Consider the following 20,055-nt stretch of genomic DNA (forward strand, 5'->3'; position numbering starts at 1 on the left):
GCAAGTTGATGTTGGTTCTGATGTTCTGAGGGGGAGAAATAGTTCTCCCCACCTTTAAAAAAAAAAAGAAGAGAAACAGCCTGAGATCTAGGACTAAGAACACGAGTTTTTCCATGGTCTGGAAGGAGTTGTGGAAAATACCAGGAAATCCTAATTAATTCCAGGAAACAATTTCAATGGCTTCTTTCTTTCTTTTTTTTAAATTAAAATGTTTTTAAATGTTTTAAAATGTGCTGTCAGCATGGAGTCCAACATGGTCCTTGAACCCACAAACCGTGAGATCATGACCTGAGCCGAACTTAACCAGCTGAGCCACCCAGGTGCCCCTCAATGGTTTCTTTTAAAAATTTTTTTCTAAATTGAAGTATCATTGACACATAATATTCCATGAGTTTCAAGTGTACAGAATAGGGATTCCACAACTCTGCATGTTTTGCTGTGCTCACTGCAAGTGTGGAAGAATTTCAGTGGCTTCTTGAGAGCTTAAACTACAGAGAAAGAAATGGAGGAAAGGTTTAATGTTTATGCTTTGGAGAAAGCAGACTGGTTTTAGGCAGTTAATGTAAATAATGAGCAAATAATTCTTTAAGTTGACTCAGGTCTTGTTCTGATTCTCTTTCTTTTCTTTTCTGCATAATAGTAGTAAATACTTGTTTGGCATTTAGCCTGTGCTATGCATACCTGTGGGTATTTGCATATGTCTATTTATTTAATCCTCCTCCTCCTCCTCCTCTTGGCCACCCTCGGGATTCCTTAATGTTACATCCCCATTTTGCCAGTGAGGACAGTAAGGCACCAAGAAGTAAAATGACCTGCCTGCGTCCTCCTGGCTTGGCAAAGGTTGCAAACAGCCTGTGCGCTTGCCCACCCTAGCGTGTGGCTCTCATCTTTTATTTATTTTACTTAGTTGGTTAGTTTTTAATTCCAGTTAATTAACATAAAAGTGTGGATCACTTTATGAATCTATATGTCATCCTTGCACAGGGGCCTTGCTAATCTCTGTGTTGTACCAACTTTTTATGGCTGCTGCTGAAGCGAGCGCTACCTCTCATCTTTTAAGTGGATGTTACGACAGTCAGAAGTTCAAGGGCATCCCTTCTAATGGATCCATCCCTTCCCAGAGCAGACTGAACAGTTCCTCATTCCATCCTTCCTCTGCCGAGATTTCTAACACTTGGGATTTGCTGGGCGTAGAACTCTGCCTGTGCAGCTTGCTCTGAAGGCAGAGGGGTCCCCGGGGGTCATTCTGGCCGGCAGCACTATGGGGTGAGGTGAAGGGCATCCCCCGTGTCATGCCCCCTCCATGAACTGCCCTCAGCCCAGAGCAGCACACTCGTTTCCCAGGGTGCACCTGCTAACCAAGCTCCCAGGACAGGTGTAGCAAATCAGAAGGCTCCTGTATTACTTTGCAGTGAGAAATATTCCTTCCTGGGCAGGGTTTGGTGAGTTTGGGATTCGGGGAGGTGAGGTTGGATGACCTGAAGGTTGAGTGCCATTGGAAAAGTCAGCTGGTCACACCCCCTGGGTAACTAGCCTCCGTTGTTGCTGAGACGCCAACCTTGGGGCCATGGTCCTTGGAGAGGCCTCACCTGTGGGGGAGGTGGAGGGGCCTCCACTGCTCTGCCCACCCCCGCCTCTCCCTCTCTCTCAGGGCACTTTAGTTCTCTAGATTCGTTAGCACAGCCCACCTGTGGGTGGGAAGTGGGCATCTCCCTCTCCCTCTTTCTCTCTCTCTCTCTCTCTCTCTCTCTCTCTCTCTCTCTCGGACTTTGCATATATATTCCTTTAAGCTGGTGTGGGGAGTAGAGAAGCACATACTGACCTGCTCATGCTCTCTCTCAAAATAAATAAATAAGTAAATAGATTAATTAACTAAAAAAAATAAAATAATCTCTGTGCCCAATGTGAGGCTTGAACACACAACCCTGAGATCAAGAGTCGCATGCTCCATCAACTGAGCCAGCCAGGTGCACCCAGTTTTATCTTTTAAAATTTTAAACATAAAATGAGTGGTTCCGACACCCAGGAGGTCCTGTCCTGAGCGCAGGGAGGCCTGATGCCGAGGGTTCGGGTAGTTGGGGAGCAGGGCCTCCCGGGAGGGACTGGGGTCTTCAGACCCAAGACTGAGTCAGCAGGGAGTTCATCGGACTCTAAGGATCATGCACATGATGCAGTTGTTCTGAGCTGAGAGGGGGCTGGGGTGGGGGCTGGAGGAGGCGGCAGCTGGGGAGGCAGAGGGCTGAGACCCCGGCTGCACTTCCACACTCCGTTCGGGGCTTCCTTTCCTGCCCTCAGACCCGCGCTCTCTGTTCCACCCTCACCGAGGCTTGGACGCGTGGACCACTGTCACCATATCCGTGTGGCTGCAGCCTATTCAGTATCACCTGAACCATAAATAACATCAAAGGAGATGGCTGGTCACTGAACAAGAGGTTGTGGCCCCAAGGTGACCCGCTACAGAGTCCCACGACTGCCCCTCGACAAGGAGTTAACCCTCAGCTCTGCAGGGAACTGAACTAGGGCGCCGTCTGCCCCTTCTTCCCAAGCCTCGCTGGAGGGCTTCTGCAGCCAAAGGCCAGGAAGCCACACCAACAGCACGGAAGGGTGGCCCTTTCTTGTCTTCGTAGGGGAGGGCAGGCCAGGAAGCACCAGACCCTGCAAGGACAGGATGGCATCTTCCTAGGAGCCCTTCAGACCAGACTGGATAAAGTCTGCCATTTTTCTGCCACTTCCTGGCAGGGTGCCCTTTGGTAGGTCATTTCCACCTGCTTAAGCCCCTGATCCCTCACGTGTAAAGTGGGGGTGACAGCACCTGCCTCCAAGAGCCACTAGCTGCAGGGAGATGGTCCACGAAAGCTGTGACCTTGCTCCCAGGAGGCACCAGTGCGGAGTGGATGCAGGCCCTGCGTGGCCTGATGCCTCTTCAACTCGGGAGCCCTCTTTAAGAAAAAATATAAAATTACATATATAAAACCAGGCTTAGGAATGAGCATTTATTTCAAAGGATGCAAGAAAACATTTAAAAAGTATGTGTTTAAAAAGCTTACATCCCAGGGGCATGTGCCTGGCTCAGTCGGTAGAGCGCGTGACTCTTGATCTCGAGGTTGTAAGTTTGAGCCCCACGCTGGGTGTAGAGTTGACTTAAAAATAAAATCATAAAGAAAACACCAAAAACTGGGGCGCCTGGGTGGCTCAGTTGGTTAAGCCTCCGACTTCAGCTCAGGTCAGATCTCACGTTCGTGGGTTCAAGCCCCGCGTCAGGCTCTATGCTGACAGCTCAGAGCCTGGATCCTGCTTCCGGTTCTGTGTCTCCTTCTCTCTCTGCCCCTCCCCCTCTCATGCTCTGTCTCTCTCTGTATCAAAAATAAATAAAACATTAAAAAAAAATTTAAAAAAAAAAAAAGAAAACACCAAAAACTGACATCGCAGACGTCACAAAATCCAGAAAATAACACAGTATTATTAGTAATCAGCTGTTTCCTGTTTGTCTGCATTACTTTTTTTGTACATTCTTTGGGGCTATGTACTCTTGGATCACTTCTTCAGAGGATGGTGATTTTGGAATGTCCTTTTTCCCTCAAGAGAATAGCAAGGTGATTCACACATTTCTCTAGCATGGTTGCTTGGGGCCTGTTTTCTATTATTGATGGATTAAGGGGAAAAAAGCTTGTTTGCTTCACAAGTGGCTACTGGTAACGTCATGTAAATTTTTAGGATTGCCGTCAAACGTGGGGGAGCCTCTCAGGTTTCTTACATATCTGAGCCAAAAGGTTTTAGGACATTTAAGTGTTTTGTGCAGTGATTAGACTTACATAATGATGGTGCTCATTCATCACCTTTCGGGGGATCCCTCCTGGCCATGGAAGGGGCTGTGTGAGCAAGCGGTGCTCACGCTTTAAGCCTCAGTGTCCGGTAGCAATCCTTCTCCTCAAAACATGTCAATTAGATCCTATTGGATTATTGTATTTGACATCTTTTCAGTTTTATAGTTTTAGGGTTTCTAAAGAATGTGTTCTCATTGACAAGAAATATAATCTCACACGAGTTTAGTGTATGCAATGGTCTCTCCTTCACTGTCACTCATGAATTGTCTACTCTGATCAGCCTGCCTCCTGTTGATTGTGGGGGGCATTTGATGACATAAAGCAGATAGGACACAGCCCCGGGTCTTCGTCTAGTAACTACTCAATAAACTTAGCCATCGAGGCCACCTCACCCCTCCCTCCATTGGCATCGATTTGGAGCTGGACACTCGAAGGTAGAAAATGGGACATTGTCCCCTGGGAATTAGGAATGGGTCCAGCTTTGGGTCCAACTCCCAGACCTAAGTGGGAGTGAGGTTTTGTCTCAAGTTATAAATAGAACTGCCCTCCCTCCTTAGCAACAAATTCTCTACAGTTTTCTCCATTCATGAATTCTTCATTCATCAATAATACTCCGTTAATATGGCTACAGTTACCCATTCAGCCATACTTTTAAAGAGCTCAGTGATAATGTTTAATTTCCTACGTTTCTCTCAAATCTTTTGATCCTTATCAGGTCCAGCCACTAAATTTGTCAAAATATGGTTTTATCTCTTTTGAAACATTAAAGGCTTTCCTGTAGGGGAGATAACTGCGCACAGGGAAATTGGTGTTGCCACTAACTCTGCGTGGGTCCCTGCTGGGGTGGTTGTGTGGGTACTTGCTGGGGTGCTTTCATCTGTGAATGACAAAAGAGCCACTTCGGGTGTCCGAACCACAGAGGGAAGTGGTGGCCTGTGCGCTGGGCCCGAGCTGGGCCCTCCTGTTCTTTCATGCCCACCCATCACCTCTGGAGCTGACAATGGCGTCAGTCTCACACGCACCACAGGACTGAAGGTTTGGGGCGCTGTGGGACACTGGCGTGGAAACTACCAGTGCGCATTCTGACGTGTGGCCCTAAGTCACTTCACTTCTTTGGGCTTCATTTGCCTCGTTGAATTAGGGGCTCTTCTGACACCGTTAGTAAAGTCCTTCCCATGAGGAACCTTTAAGATTTTATTTCCTCTTTACATTAATTGGTTTTTGTAATGAATAAACAAATCTTTGCTGGCCAGTGCTGTCAAGCCAAGAATGTAATTAGTGAATACATAGTTCGGTTCAGATTCAGTGATAAGTCAGGGCAGTCAGCCTTAGTGACTTTCTCCCTACTCATGAGTTGTCGGTTTTGATCTAGAAATTGAGCCATGGAGGATGTGAGAGAGGAAAGCTAGAAAATGGCCGACAAAACCGGCCCTGACCCAGTAAGCACAGCTTTTGCACAGCAAACCCAACTTGGCTGGTCGTTCACAGGAGATCCAGGAAGGTCTGGGCGGGGCCTCCCTTTCCTACCATAACCGTTAGGAATGGTTTGCTGTGATGCTGGTGCCACGAGGAAGCAGAGAGAGATTGGACTTGGAAGCCAGGGAGACTAAGTGGCGGCGGAATCCGACCCCTGCGGATAGCGGAGGGCTTCTCGGGGCTCAGACCCCAGACCTCAGCTTCCTACTTCATCCACTGTTTACAGAGCCTTGGGCTCATCTTGGGACAAGAGTCCAGTTGTGGCTCTAGGAAAGCCTTCAAGGAAGCATGTGGGGCTGGTTTATGATGGAGTGAGCTCCTTGGCCTTGGTACCCAAAGCCCTGTGGGAACACCATGGCCGTGAGGATGACTTGGGTGCCGGAGCTGAGGTGGTCTGCTCCCCGTCTCCGGGGCATGTGGCTTTGTGAAGACTCTGGGGCACCTGTGAGGCACAGGGCTGCCTCGGTGAGAGGGGTTGACCCTTCTGTCCAAGACCATTGGGGGAAAGGTTGATCTGATTAGTCATGCAGTAAGTGTATGTTCATCATGTATTGCTGATTCTTGAAAGTATTTATAGAGTTGCCTAACGCTTACTTGTGTCTTGATCTAATTCTCTGTAATTGAGCTTTCGGAAGACAGTTCTGGTGTGGTGGTCAGCGGTGTTTCTAAACCGGCAGGCAGTAACTACGTCACTTAGTGGGCAGAGTGCAAAAGAAAGGGCTTAAAAATGGTTTGTAGTGAAATGTCCGTGCTCTGGCAGTGTTGGCTTGAAGTGACACTGTCAGATCTTGACCCCGATGGTTGTGGGATATTGAGAAAAGGTTCATCTGTTGGATTGGGGGAGGGGAAAGGAGAGGATTGGAGAGAGAGTAGATTGTTCTGTGAGTTGCATAACGTGCACCTTCAGGGTGCTTGTTCTTTCTGAGGGTCCGTCCAAATGGGAGATGGGGATAGACTTGGAGTTTCAGGCCTGGCCTCTGGAGTTGTCGCTGTCACGGGTCATTTGTTGTCGTTTTCACCATCATTGTGTTTTACAGTTCATGTGGGAGCACAGTGCTGGTGTCTGACCATCGCCCTGGGTATGTGGGTATTTTGAGGATTTGTGTGTCTGTTCAGCGAATGGTGGCCATGTTCCGTGGAGCGTCAGGAGCTGGGCGTGGGAGGAGGAGGTGTGTCAGGGTTCGTGGCCCATTCGAAAGAGGCTGTGCAAAAACCCCACGTCAGACAATCCCCCAAATTCTCAGACAAAGAAGCCCAGGAGATAGATTGTAAGCATAACGTTACATTTCTGTGATCTTGGAAATTAGATGTGGATGGTATAACTGGGTTAGAGAATGCGGCGGTCACAGGGATGGGCTCTGCAGGCCCACAACACGTCGGGTCACGCCTTTTCAGTTCAGCTCGACAAGCACCACTGGCAAATGACCTTCATTTTTTTCTTTCTTTCTTTTTTATTTTTGAGAGACAAAGTGAGACAGAGAGTGAGCGGGGGAGGGGCAGAGAGAGAAGGAGACACAGAATCCGAAGCAGGCTCCCGGCTCTGAACAAGCGTTCAGCACACAGCCCGATGCGGGGCTCGAACCTACGAACCGCGAGATCATGACCTAAGCTGAAGTCGCACACTTAACTGACTGAACCACCCAGGCGCCCCTGGCCTTCATTTCTTTAAGCTCAGTATCCTCATCTCTAAGAGGATGATGGGTATCTGTCTCATAAAGGTGGTGGAAGGAAGAAATAAATAGTGTAGGCAAAGCTTCGGGAGAATCGGAAGCACGGGGGAGCCTGGGGTTGCTACACACGTCTTACAATCCTTTGGATTGCAGTAACTGGGGGCTTGGTACCCAGTTGTGGGTACAGGAGCCTTGAAGATCCCCAGGCAGAGTTGACATTACCTTGGGCCCTCCTCAGGAAAGCCGAGGAGGGTGGTGGTGTTAAGATCGGTGTGGACCAGCCAGGTTTCTCACCAATGACGGGGAGAGGCCATCTCTGTCTATCAGACGCGTTCCCAGGGAAGGACCAACCTGTGGCTGGATTTGAAAGCACTGTTTTGCCCACACACTACGGAGAGGTGACAGGAACTGAGTTAGTGGAGGGCTGTAGGGCCGCTGAGTCTTCAATGGAATGCCACGTCCGGCTTTTCCATTTCTTTGGTTGGAATTGGGTTTTTATGCATTGTTTGATTAAAACAAACAGAACCAAAACCAAACTGCAAGAACTCTGGCACAGAGGACCAAAAGAATGGCCTCTAAGCAAAACCATGCCGAACACGTGAAGACCAACCAGATTGGGTTGGTAGGTGGCAAAGTAGTTTGCTATAAATATTACGAGACTCCTCTTTCTCTACTGAGAAGAAAAATCACTTTGCATTTCAGACAACAGAAATGGCTGGACAAGCCTTTAGTTCTTGGGCAAGAAACTGAAAACAATGTGAAAGATTTTCCTTAAATGGGCACGGAGCTCGGCCTGGTCTGGGGTTGATGTTAAAGGCCCCGGTGTCCGTTTGCCTTCTATGCATTATTTCTCATGCGTTATGCAAGACTCCCCAGGCCCCAAACCATCCACTTTTTCCTGTAATCTCGAGGTGTGCATGGGGTACTTCTCAGCCACCGACTTCTCTGCTTTCACTTTTGGTTAGTCAGAACCTCCATCTGGCGGGATTTGAATATGAGTGTTTTCTGTGGCTTTTCTGTGGCTCCTTTTCAAAGCATTCAAAGCAGTTTAAAAACACAGAATGTTCAGCGATCTGACCAAGAGCTAATGTAAGTACTTATTTGGGGACTATTTTTAAAAAATTTACTAAGGCAGGTTTGAAACTCCTAATGCTGACTGTGTCTTGGAAATAGACCCTAAGATTAAAAAAAAAAGGTTCGAGAAACATACAACTACGTCTCCACAGTCATACTGCTTTCCGTAGTGCCAGTCGAGCAAATATAGCACAGTCCAGAAAAACAGAAGAGCTAAAGTGCTGTCTTTAATATCAAACGGGAAACCGAACAGAGGAGACTGGAACAACATGGTGGGTTTTCAGACAAACCTGTTGCCGGGCTTCTCTGTTAACCAAAAGTCTAAATGAGAACTCTTATTTGGTTAAGATGGTGAGTTTTCACGAAAATCTCCACCCCAACGTGACCCCTGGAAGTGGGTTCTGTATTGTACGGTTTTGAAGCCACCCTGTTTCCACCAGAGCCAAAGGGAAATGTGGAAGCAAATTGAAAACCTCTCCAAGAGTGGAAAAAGCTCTGTACTTTTGTTTCGCCTTTGTGCAGAGCCGCCGCTCACCCAACATGTGCATATGAATATTCTTCCTGAAGACCTGCGCTTCATTTTAAGGTCAGCCTTCAATTTCTAGAGAATATAATTTGCTGCTATTTTTAGAGCCTCATGATTGCTCGTAATAACTAATGGAAAAAAAAAACCTCAACAGAGAAATAAATGTGTAACAGCTGTGTCTGCTTAAACTTGATTAAAGGCAGTAAAAAAAAAAGTAAACAGAAGAATGAATGTGATAATGGGCGAAGGAGAGCCCCGTATCCCTCTCATTGTGAAAAGTTTTACAGACGTAACTTGCCCTCCTCCGGAGGCTGGCGATGTCTGTGTTTAAAGTTTACTTTACTGTTTGTCTTGAGTGGGATCAGTGTTGTAGTGAATAATTTATAGCCAGCATGAATGAGCTCATTAGTCACCTTTTCAGACTTTAAATGCGTTTTGTGGTTGTCATTACTGGAGCCTTCTGTTCAGCCGCTGAGCAAAATGACAGTTTGGCAGTTGGCTGCCTTCATGTGGGGCAGCCAGCTCCCCTTCAGGTCTGCGTTGCTTTTATATTTCATAGAAACCTTTCCTTTCTATCCCGGGGCTGGTCCAGGGACTCTCGCATTTCAGATGCCTTTTGCACCCCGAGCTTAAATGAGAAGGTTTTCAAGGATTAAAAAAAAAAATCTTTCAGTGGCGTCTGCTGCAGAGAACGAAGTGGATAGAGTGAGCTTTTTTCCAGCGACTGCTGTGCATTATTCCCGTTGTGCCTGGTTTGATACTCAGATTGTTCAGAAGCGGCGAGCTGGGGGGTCGCCGTTCAGCGGCGGCGCTGGGCACCCGCACGGTGGCGGGCATTTCCGGCCAGGGGTCATCGTCGGAGTTTGGAGGATGAAGCGTGTTTTAGAGTGCGTTTGCATCTTTACAGTCCTGAACATCAATATGGTGTGGGTGGGTGTGGATGAAGAAACTGACTCCAGAAAATCTGCCAGGCCAGATTTCTAGGGCCAAAGAAAACCATGTTTTTTCCTACAAAGGGGTGGGGAAGGTGACCTTTTAGGATCGTGGCCATCTGGGGGTCCAGGGCTTGGGGAAGGGCCATGACTTCTTCCTCAACCCAGCCTCTTCCCAGTCCAGATCACTGAGAGAGAGCAAACTGTCGTGGCTGCCTGCCTACCGTGGCTTTGGAGACTTGCCTGGGCTGCTGGTATGTGAGCAAGGGCCCGGGCATGCCAGGAGCAGGTGGGATTCCTTAGGAACGGATGTCAGGAGGTCCATCCCTCCCTTTGAACCTGGCCTGGGCAGCCTCCAGAGAGCTCTGAGATCCACTCTCTGGGACTGGATTCCACCTGGAAGTCCAGGACACTGTGGCGTGCCCACCTTGGTCCTCGGGTCGCCTCTGCTGGCACACAAGGTGCGTGGAAGCTTGCCCGGGGAGATCTCAGCCAATGGCCTGGGCCTCTGTTCCAAGGTCCCTTTGACGTTTCCTATGAGCAACAGGCACTAATGGCTGCCATCACCAACGTGGGCAGCACCCCCTTCCGGGATCCATATTGTTAGACAGCTGGCCCAGCCCTGTGTGAGGCATGTAGGAAAGATGTTCAGTATTCCTCTCTGGAAGAAAAGCCAACTTAAAAAGGACGCCTGGTTGTTTGGGGGCCAAATCTTTGAAGCCAGTGATAGTCACGTGTCTTTGAGCTCAGAGGAATTAGGTGCCATTGGTGCACCCACAGAGAGATAGCAGTCCATTTGGCCACTTCCTTCCCAGCCCCCACCGCTGATGAGACCTGAGCGCTCACATGTACTCGTGCCTCACAATTCATGGGCATGTTTTACTTGCACCTGAATCAAAATATGAAAGGCACATGAGACATTATTTTGGGAAGGAGTGGGGGTTTCACAGCAGAAAGTGTTGGTGAACTGCACTATTAGAGAATAACAGACTTCAGGTTTGGCAGTCATAATGCGTTGAAAAGCAGCTATCCCCCCACCCCAGAAGAATTTTGTACAGCAGGGAAGTATATTGGTGATATCTTAATCTCTGCAGTTTCTCAGAGACGTCATCAAATTTGTAGCTTTTGCTTTTGTTTTAAAGAGACAATCTTAAAGAGAGGAATTAATGTCTTCTTTCACATCCTTCTGAAAAAGTAAAATGAGAGAAGTTATTTTTTGGCATGGGTAAGCCTTTGGCAGGACTTAGAAACTGAAACCCAAGAGACTGTGGTACTTGGTGTACTCGGTAAAGACAGGAAAACAATAAAGGCTCTTCAAAACTTTGGAGATGGTTGATGATGCTACTTTTCTTTGGCTAATCTGTGTAGTTATTAGATACCAGCTTGAGAGAGCAATAAAAAGAAGCATTTTTTTTCTGTTAAGTGATCGATATTTTTTATTACCCCTATGCCACATGCTATGAGCAGAAGAGAGGTAGAAGACACGTCCTTGCCTCTCCAGACACTTATAATTTGTTTGATGCTCAGTATCTGGTTGATTTATTTTTTATTACAAAGTTACACCATACCGTATTGGCTATGACATAGATGTTCAACTTTGGCTCTTTGTAACTAGTGCCTTTTCATTCTCTTTAAAAGTCCCTCTTCCCTTCCTTCTCCTTTCTTTCCTGCTCACAATTTTTCCTCTCTTGAACCCTACCACTCTTACCCTTCATGCCTTTGACCTCCAGGGGGTTCTCCAAGAAAAATTGAAATGCTGCGGACTGATCGGAAACTTCCCTTGGCTCCTCCCTGAAACCTGACTCCAAACTCTGGACCAGACTGTGTGGGTTCAAATCCCAGCCTCGCCACTTATCAGCTGTGTCGCCTTGGGCAGGTGGCTAAACCTCTCGGTGCCTTAGGTTCCTCATTTATAAGATGGGCTTACTAATTGTACCTACCTCACATGGTTAATGTGAGTCTGAAATGAGGGAATCTTTGCAAAGCCTGAGAATACTGCCTGGTGCCCAATTTGTGCCGTTAAGTGTTTGTTAAATACAGTTGGTCACTATTCGTGTATTCCATATTTGCAAACCCACATCCTTGCTAAAAGTTATTTGTAACCCCCCAAATTAAAAAATACTTGTGGTGCTTTTATGCTCACTTGTGGACATTTTGGCAGAATGGCTGAACGTTTGAATTGCCCAACGTGCACATTCCCGGCTTCATTCTCACAAAGTGACGCTCTGACTTCTTGTTTCAGCTCTCATACCATAAACAAGTATCTGTTCTGTGGTCTGTCTTGCGCTACAGCTTTTTGTGCTTTTTTTTTCTTGGTGATTTTTCTGTTTAAAATGGCACCTAATCGTACGGCTGAAGTGTTGCTTAGTGTCCCGAGTGCATGAAGGCTGATTGCCTTGTGGAGAAAACACAGAAGCCTTGTTAGAGAATCTTTGTTCAGACATGAGTTATAGTGCTGTTGGCTGTGAATTCCATGTTAGTGAATCAACAATATATGTTAAATAAGGTGTCTTTAAATGGAGACACAGTAAACTGTGGTTATATCTTCATCAGTTAACAAAAATGCTGTCACCAGCGGCTCACAGGAACCTGACCATGTCTTTCCCCTAGGAGCAATAGTTCAGTATTTGCTAATTCGTTGTTTGTGGAGACTTTATAGAACATAACTTCCATGAGTAATGACAATCAACTGTAGATAAATGGAGTTCAAGAACACAGAGGGGCAGCCTTTTCTAGGGCAAGCTTTGAACTGCCTGAGTCTCCCTTGGAAGGGCAGGAGAAGCAGAAGTAATTCTGACCACGTGGAATGCCTCAGCTCGACACAGATTTTTCTATCAGGTCTGGAAAAAAAAAAGTGACCACATCTGGTCTTTTATAAGCACAAATTGTTATAGAGGATCAATGGGAAAATAGACAATCTTCCCCCTCCCCCCGAAATTCTTAACTCCAGAGTATTTTCCCTTATCTTTGGACCTTTGTAAGAGTTTGTAGAGAACGTTGGATACCGAAAACCTAGAAATTGAAAGCCTTCATACAACCAGACAAAAGACACCGTAACAGTGTATGATGTGTGTTATACTTAGCAAGTCTCCTGTTTGCTCGGAGCACCAGCCTTTTCAGAAAGGAATCATTTTGTCCCTTGTGATTGAAAAGATCACAAAATACTTTAACTTGGTGGAAAGCTTTACTGATGTATTTATTTTCCCCCAAACTCTTACTTTATGAAACGTTTGCCAATTGTTTTACACATATAGTATATGAGAATGTGAAAATGGGTCTGAATAAGGAAGGCTTCACTGAAAATGACTGGAAAATGCAGGGCGCCTTCGTGGCTCAGTTGGTTGGGCGTCAGACTTGAGCTCAGGTTGTGATCTGGCAGCTCTTGAGTTCCAGCCCCATGTCGGGCTCTGTGCTGACAGCTCAGAGCCTGGAGCCTGCTTCTGATTCTGCGTCTCCTCTTTCGGCCCCTCCTCCCCTCAAAATAAATAAACTTTAAAAAGGAATGACTAGAAAACCCAAATGGCAGGGGACAAAGGGAGCATGGGGCCAGGGTGGCCCATGGAATATAATAATATGCCTGGAGCTTCTTATTTCAGCAATTTCCAAGTTTTCATGATTTTAAACCCTGTCCCGGCAAACCCCCTAAATACAGTGTTGCGCATTCCAGTGCTTGTTTTTTAGTAAGTAGTGACTTCCTAAATGTCTTCTGTGTGTGTCAGGCACTCGAGTAACCGCGTAGAGTTTACTGGATCTCGGCAGTAGGCAGTCTCGTGGACGCGGTAACAGTCCTGCTATGGCGTCTCCCTCGGCTAAATTCCTAGAAGTTGGAAACTTAGGCTCGATGGCTGAGCTCATTGAAGGTGTAATTGAACACCTGAACCAGGTCACAATCTTCCAGACACCCACACCAACATTCATATGATCATTCTTCCTCAGCCTCTGTCAATCTGATAGATGCACTATCACAATTGCCTTAATTTGCATTTCTTTGTTTTTACTGAGATGGAGCCTCTTTTCAGGGGTACATGATCATTTTTGTTTCTCTTTTGGTGAATTTGCCCTTTTTCTCATGAGGGTGATACTTTTTTTTTGTTTCCCTCACTGATTAAAAGGGCTATATCTTTAAAATATTAACCCCTTTACCTGTAGATGGCACATATTTCCTCATTTCTTAATCTATTTTTTAACTTGATTTATGACCCTGGCACTGCATGCAAATTTTAAATTGGTATGCAGTCAAATATGTCAATATTTTCTTTTTGATTTATTTACTTGACACAAAACAGTGCTAAGTGCCAGGGCACCGTTGTATGTGTTTTACAAATATTAATTCATTTGATCTTCCTGAGAACCCTGTGAAGTGGGTTATTCTCCACCCTGCCCACTTTTTTTTTTTTTAAGATGAAGAAACTAAGTGGAGAAAAACAAGTTAAGTACTCTGAGTAAGGTCAGCCAGCCAGTAAGTGGGGAAGTAAGAACATGAACTTAGTCTCAGGTTCTTATGCCAGCCATTAGGCTGTAACACCTCCGGTCATGATATTTTGCTGTGTGCGTGTGCGTGTGTATGTGTGTGTGTGTGTGTGTGTGCACATGTGCACATGTATTTATCTATAGTCATTTCATAAATGTACCCCAATTCTCCTAGATCCTTGAGGGCAAGAGCGACACCTCTTCTCTCTCCAGGCTCCTTCCCAGGCCCCTCCACACAGGACTGGGCATAGAGTAGATAGATGCACACATACTTGTTGAGTGGATGAGTTGACTAAGTCTGGATTCTGGATCATTTGCTCACACTTGGGTTTATGCTGAAAGAGGAGGTGACAGGTTCTGTGTTTCCATGTTGCCTCCAGCCTTGGCGATGAGCTAGGTTTGGTGGGGGGGGGGGCGGGCACCTGAGCTAATGAACTTCACTCTACCGGTTTGGCTGTACTTTCCCTTACCATACATCCCTCCCTCCTTCCCTCCCTCCTCAAATAAGCCTCCTGGCTCTGTTCCCTGCTGGAGAAATTTGAAGAAGCCTTTTCCCAGGCTACACCCTTCAGAACCTGTCATGTAAACACCAAGAATGCACAGGAGGAAAACCCAAGAGAGGATGAAGACCGAGTGCCAAGACCCTGGACCAATCCTTGAAATTCTCCAAGAGTGGAGGGCCTTCCAGCTGGCACATTGGGTCTCTCTCACTTCTGCACCCAAGGGAAGGAAGTGGGTGGGTTTTTTTTTTTTTTTTTTTTTTTTTTTTTACTGTTACAGACAGCATTCTCCTATATTATCTCAAAGAGACTTAGTCAACTCATGAGTAAGGGGTTTTCTTTGACCATATTCTTCCCTTCTTTTCTCATATTTGACAAATCCTCTTGGTTCTTCCTTTGGAGGCTTTCATATGTTCATTTTTTCCAGTCTTGCTGACTGTTCTCTAATTCTCAAAGTGTGGTCCCTCATCCTCTGGCAGCAGCATCCCTAGGAGCTTGTTAGAGACGTGAATTCTCAGGCCACAGCACAGACCAGCACATCACAAACTCCAGGGTTGGGGCAGCAAGCTGTCTTAATGTCTTACAGGTGATTCTGGCGTACACTCAAGGTTGAGGATCACTGCTCTCATGGGGTCCTCTCCTCTTACCATTAAAACATTGTAAATATAATGGGTGCTCATTGCAGAAAATATGGAATAGACATGCATGATCGAAGCAGGCCAACCGGCACCTGGGTGGCTATGTCGGTTGAGCATCTGACTTCAGCTCAGGTCATGATCTCACAGTTTGTGAGTTTGAGTCCCGCATTGGGCTCTGTGCTGATAGCTCAGAGCCTGGAGCCTGCTTCAGATTCTGTGTCTCCCCCTCTCTCTGCCCCTCCAATGATCATGCTCTGTCTTTCTTTGTCTATGATAAATAAATGTTAAAAAAAATTTTTTTTAAAGAAAGAAGCAGGTCAAGAAAATTACCTCGTAACGCTCCCACTTGGAGGGTATCACTACTTTAATATTTTATAATTTCTGAAAAGACATTTTAAAAAACAATCTTTATTCCCTTTTTCCCTTTTGTATGGATTCTTGCACTGCTTTCTCAGTACTGTCTGCTTTGGGTCTTTGTTTTTTTTCTATTTTTTAAAATATTTTTTAATGTTTATTTATTTTTGAGAGAGAGAGAGCATGAGCAGGGGAGTGTCAGCGAGAGAGAGGGAGATACAGAATCTGAAGCTGGCTCCAGGCTCTGAGCTAGCTGTCTGCACAAAGCCTGTCAGCACAGAGCCCGACTGCGGGGCTTGAACTCACGAGCTGTGAGATCATGACCTGAGCCGAAGTCAGACACTTAACCGACTGAGCCACCCAGACACCCCTGGGTCTTTCATTTTTTTCCTTTCCTCTCCCAAAACTCATCTTGAATCAAAAATTCCATTCTTCTTCTTCTTCTTCTCCTTCTCCTTCTTCTTCTTCTCCTTCTTCTTCTTCTTCTTCTTTTTTAAATTAAGATATACTAGACATACAGCATTGTGTAACTTTAAGGTGTTTAACAGGGGCGCCTGGATGGCTCATTGTTGAGCATCTGACTTAGGCTCAGGGTCATGATCTCAGTTTGTGGGTTTGAGCCCTGTGCTAGTTCAGGCCTGGAGCCTGTTTCAAATGCTGTGTCTCTCTCTCTCTGTCCCTCTCCTGTTCACTCTCTGTCTCTTAAAAAGAAATAAATGTAAAAAAAAAATTAAGGTGTCTAACATACATAATAGATTAGATACATTTATATTAAAGTATGATTGTCACTGTGGCATTAGCTAATACCTCTGTGGTGTCACATTGTTATTTCTTTGAGTGTTGAGAACAATTAAAATCTAGTCCATTAGTTTAATGTTTATAATACACGTTTCTTGTTGATAATCTCTGTATTGTATTAGTTCTCTGGGACTTATTCATCTACTAGTTCCGAACCATTCTCCTTTTCAAAGCATATTTCTGATAGCATAACTTCTGCACTCAAAAATATTCAATTTCTTCTTGCCCTTTGAATTAGTGCATAGAGACTGCTCATCTTAGCATTCAAGGAGTTTTGTCATACAATGTTTCCACTCTTACCCACTAATACGCATGCTCCATAAGGAACAAAAACCCTTTGATCTCTGGCACCTAACACAATGCTATGGGCTTGGTAGGCACTCAGTAAATATTTGCTCAAGGAACAACTGCATCTTCTAATACAATCAAGTCATACTTGATAAATCTATACATGCCATTTATCTCTCCTACATGGAACAGTGGTTTCTGCTGTAGGACCTTCTTAGAATGTCTGGGACCCATCCTAGAAGATTCTGGTCCATTAGGTTGTGGCTTCCTGGGTATCCCTAATAGAAGAGCTCAGATCCAGAACACGCCTTCCCCATTTCCACAGGTCCAACACAAACACATCTTTTTTAGACATCCTCCTTCCAAAGTCATCCCCAGTCTCGTTGTGCCCAATGATTCCACCATGTCCCTGGCCTGAGCTGTTATGAGGGGATGGGAAGAGAGGAGTCACCTTCGTCAGGCTAAGCCAATCAGGTGGTCTCCCTGAGAAGTAAACCACCCACGCAGTGGAAGACAGAGGCAGTCAGAAGGTGGTGGGTGCTGAAGGTCAGAAGGTTATTTGGACTTGGGGCCAGCAGCCACATGTGGTCATAAGCGAGCAGAGGCACCCAACCTGGAGGCACGTGAGTGGACTAGATATGCAGAGGGAAGTAGGAAAGACGGTGTGGTCGCAGAGGGAAGGAATAGGAGGGAGAGAAAACTGCCCGAGGACACCCCGGTTCCGAGAAGCCCTGGGCCACCCCGGGTTCCCACTCATGTGTCCTCTTCACTGGAGTCAGCTTGAAGGACCCCTGACCAGGAGATTGTCTTTGCCTGCCCCGCGGGGGTCTAGGTCTTCCTGCTCCAGACACACGTGTGCCTCAGGCCCATGCCTAGAAGGTGCTGTCAGAAAGGTCCCAGCAGGTCCCCAGCCAGGCAAGAAATGTTGCCCAAAGTGTGTTCCAGGGTACACGGAGGATTTGGCTGTCACACTTGTTTCTAGAACAATGGTTTCAACAGTTCCAGCTGGATTTTGGAGACTTCTCAGGGTCCAAGGCACAAGGCTACTGTTTGAAAAGTTCAAGAGGGGAACTGAAAATGGAGTTGTTCCAAAGAATTTGGTCCCTGCACCCTTTTATCGGGGAGTCTGTTCCAGAGTTGGGCTTCTATGGGATTAAGAGGTGGAAAGGCCATTCTAAGCCTTCCTTTGGCTTTTGGCAAATACCTGGCTCCCCTCCCCCCCATTTCCGATAGACAGGTAGGCAGACATGAGTAGTCTGGTCTCCACATCAGGCTGCTCCACTGTGTCCTGTTCAGAGTGACCTCTCTTGCCACATTGGTAATGGGAGAGAGCAATTAAGGAATCCAGATGGTCCCTGACGTAACAACAGTTCGACATACAATTTTTCGACTTTGTGATGGTGTGAGAGCGATACATATTCAGTAGAAATCAAACTTCGGATTCCGAATCTGGATCTTTTCCTGAGCTAGTGATGTATCCCACGATCCTCTCTCGGGATGCTGGGAGCGGCGACAGGCCTCGGCTCGCAGTCAGCCACGCCGTCAGTGGGGTAAACAGCGGATACACTCCAGCCATTTTGCGCCCATGCAACCATTCTGGTTTTCACTTGGGTACAGTAGCCAGTAAGCTAGAGGAGATTCTCAACACTTGGTGTTAGATGATTTGGCCCAGTTGAGGCTAATTTAAGTGTTCTGTGCACGAGCTGATACTCGGTGGGTTAGGTGTATTAGATGCATTGTCGACTTAGGGATATCTTCAACTTAAAGACGGGCTTATTGGGAGGGTAACCCCATCGGCTGCTGAGGTAGGTTTGTACGCCTGAGAATGGAAGAAATCAAAAACATGCAGAAGAAAAGCAGGCTAGTAATAGACGGCATATCTCACCTTACCCCACCCCCTGCTTCGGGCTTCTCCTGCCCCAAGGCTTACCTGTTTTAAAAGTTTTGTTCACTTCCGGTGGCTGCTTCGGACACTGGAGGCTAAATGGCTTGCGTGGAGAATTCTCAGAATGACATATTCCATGCCCTTGAACCCTGAGGACTAAGAAAGGATTGGAAGGAAAATGAACATGCCACTTCTCTTACTGTAAAGAGATCTCTAGCTATGGTGTGAGTGTGGTTGGCGGTGGGGAGGGACGGTCGCTGATGACGGAAGGAGGAGGGGAGGGGAGTGTTTCTTCCTCTCTGGGTGGGTAAGAGGCTTGGACAAATGTCTCTGGCCTTGGTTCCTTTGACGGGGGGGATTCAGTAGCCTCCACTGCTATGCTGAAGGAGGGTGCCACTTACACTCCGCTGGAGCTCAGTGGGGCTTTTATCAACAGTTCTGACACCCAGAATCTCAGTCGGGAGGCTGCACAGGTATCTAGCATGTCTCTCATCCTGCACCTTTCCAATCCGGGTTTGGGTAGATCCCATCAAGTGCTCAGTCATTCCAAGGGGTGGGGCCTGATGACCTCGGGGCTTTCCCTGGGCCACTACCTCAGAATCCTCTCCCGGGTGGGATCTGCCAAGGGATCTGTTGGAGAACTGGGAAGCCACAAGGCCTGTGGTGAGTGTCTTTGCCAAAGAAGTGCCACCTGCCACTTTGAAGCATTTTTAGAAAGGAATGACACCCAGAGCCATTGGGGTTTCCTTATTTTTTGGAAAACAAAATACTCAGAAGCCCTTGGGATTTTTCCTCCCCTTTGGGCTGGGTTCAAAGGGACTGCGGACTAGAGGGGTTTCTGAGGGAGATCACTCGTGCCCTGCTCACTGGTTTTTCTGCAGTTTCCAGAAAGCTCAAAATGGCCGGCCGGCGGGCTCAGGTGGGCTCAGGTCGGGGTGGGGGTGGGGGTTGCCACCTGGGCTTCTCTGTGGAGGCACCTACTGATTTGGCCACGTGGGAGTGGTGTGCAATTATATTTTTATTAATGTCACCACCAGGGTGTCCTGTTGGACTCTCCTTTCGTCCTCTCCAAAGGCAGCTGGTTGGTGTGGCTTTAGCAGTGGGTGGCCGTTCTTTGGAGGAGCCCAGAGACTTGGAGTGGTGGCCGCGCCGGTAGCTGGGTGGCCCTGCGAATTGTCAGTTGGGTCCCCGGGAACTCAAAATGTGAAGGCGATAAGGCTGGTTTTCGCTCGAGGTTTCTAAGTCGGTCGCGGCACCCAGCGTTTCCCCACTGGAGAGGCCCCACCGGGCTGGCCTGGAGGACGGGCCTCTGGCTCGCCTGTGCGTAATGGCCACCCTCCCTCCCCTGGCAGACACGCGCCGGCAGACGACAGGAGGAGCGGCCGCGGGGGCGGGAGGCTGCGGTGCCTTTGTGCCCTTCCTCCCGGGGCTCCAGGTGGGCGCTGGCGGAGGGCTGGGGACTGCCCTGGGAGCCCCGCCAGGACGCCGTAGTTGGGGAGAAGAGGAATCTCTTCTCCCCCTCGCAAGCCTCGCCCGCATCGTAATTCTTTTTATTTTTACTTTCGAGCCTTGTAAGGCATGCGGATGGGGTAAGAGCGTTCCGGCGACACGTTGCCAGCG

The 20,055-nt window shown here is 47.2% G+C and overlaps 1 protein-coding gene, 1 long non-coding RNA gene and 1 pseudogene across 4 annotated transcripts in view; 1 reads left to right on the forward strand and 2 right to left on the reverse strand.

Annotated features, from left to right (window-relative positions):
- FOXN3 (forkhead box N3) overlaps positions 1–20,055 on the forward strand; it is a 389,030-nt gene that overhangs the window by 146,536 nt on the left and 222,439 nt on the right. The window contains exon 1 of one of the 3 annotated variants that reach the window (XM_029951015.1): positions 7,982–8,059. The exons of 1 other annotated variant lie outside the window; for it this stretch is intronic. The gene's annotated coding sequence lies outside the window, so the exon portion shown is untranslated. Of the gene's footprint in view, positions 1–7,981; positions 8,060–8,613; positions 8,631–20,055 lie in introns of those variants that run through there. One more of the 3 variants, XM_029951014.1, reaches the window with a different exon arrangement.
- Positions 940–1,038, reverse strand: LOC115303126 (annotated as a pseudogene).
- Positions 16,703–18,584, reverse strand: LOC115301260. Its single transcript, XR_003913039.1, has 2 exons — positions 18,481–18,584; positions 16,703–18,369 (listed from the first exon to the last, which is right to left on the reverse strand). It is a non-coding gene; the product is annotated as an uncharacterized LOC115301260 (long non-coding RNA).

This window comes from Suricata suricatta, chromosome 9 (assembly GCF_006229205.1).
Source record: "Suricata suricatta isolate VVHF042 chromosome 9, meerkat_22Aug2017_6uvM2_HiC, whole genome shotgun sequence".
NCBI classification, from domain to species: domain Eukaryota; kingdom Metazoa; phylum Chordata; class Mammalia; order Carnivora; family Herpestidae; genus Suricata; species Suricata suricatta.